Raw genomic sequence first — 1,396 nt, 5'->3', positions numbered from 1 at the left:
GTGTGTGTGTGTGTGTGTAGGTGTGGCAAGTGTTACTATACTGGTTGGATTTGTTCAATACAGAAAAGTATGTCTTGATTTCTGGGAAATCTTCATTATAGAACTATTAGATATTGGATCTCTTGGGTTACTGTTGTGTTCTTATTCATATTCATTATAGGTTTCTCTTCTGTTTTATTCTGCTCCTTGAATTATCTGTTTCTCTCAAGTACTTATTTCCCCCCTTATTTGCTTTTGATCTCTCTAGCATGTTAGAGGCTCTCTTCTGATCTCTTCTATCTTGGATCTCTAGTGAGTTAACAAAAAGTGAGGGGAGGAGCTGCGTGTGGGCCTTGAGTGATGGGGGCACCCAGCCTTTCTTTGGGAGGTCCCCTAATGTCAGCACCTAGCCTCCCCTTGTGCTGGTCAAGTTCTTTAGAAAGTCTCCTGTCTTTTGGGTGAACTCCTAGCTGCCAGTATTCAGGGGACAGTATGGGGCTCTCACTGTTCAGCCTGCCATTTTCACTCCACCCCCCCTATTTTAATTAAATGCCACTTCCCACTTGCACTACGTATCCACGAGTGTCCTTCAGTGTCCACCAAGTGTCCTTGAACCTATCCCTCTCTGGTTTCTCTCTCTAGAGGGGTGGCCACCACACGCAAGTGTTGGAGGAAGGGGTTTGGGGGTCTGTCTACCTTCTATGCACACGATTAATGAGTCCTCTGGCTGTTAGCCTAGCTCTTAGATCAACTTGCAAAGCACCCTGCTACTTCCCTGTCTGAAACTTTTGGGGGTTCTGTGGTGTAACTTGGCTTGCTTTTTATTAGTTTCTCCCCATCTGCAGACACTTAAAAACCAGCTTTCTCTACTCTAGTAGGTGGGTGGATGTGTAGCTTGGTATAAAATTTTTCTTCTTCGACTATCATTTCAGTAGGGCTTCAGAATAGAATGGATTTAAATGCATGCACTCAATCTGTGTGTTTAACTGGAAGCCTGCAACAATCTATACAATAACCTTACAATGTACAAACAGTTATTCTCCCTGCCTTAGTGGGAAACAGGCACAGTTTAGGTCACAGCCAGGAAGTGATAAAGTTGGATCTTAAACTCAGCTCTGTCTGACCCTCTGCCTCAGAGGACAGGACTTAGTGGTCTCCAAAGCAGTGGTTCTCAACCCTGTTTGACATTAGAACCACCCAGGGAGCTTTAAAAAATGTTAATACCTAGGCCACACTGAAACCAATTAAACCAGAGTCTCTGAGGATGGACTCAGGCAGTGATGGTTTTTAAGAGCTCTCTTGGGACATTCTAATGTGTGTCCTGGATTGAGAACCACTGTTCTGAATTCTCCTTCAGTTCTAGGATTCTTTCTACCAGTTTCCTTTCAAAGCAGATTTCCCTGCAGTGGGATAGCCT

The sequence above is a fragment of the Bos taurus genome, chromosome 10 (assembly GCF_002263795.3).
Source record: "Bos taurus isolate L1 Dominette 01449 registration number 42190680 breed Hereford chromosome 10, ARS-UCD2.0, whole genome shotgun sequence".
NCBI classification, from domain to species: Eukaryota; Metazoa; Chordata; class Mammalia; order Artiodactyla; family Bovidae; genus Bos; species Bos taurus.
The sequence above is the reverse complement of the archived record's forward strand: the minus strand, read 5'-3'. Positions refer to the sequence as shown.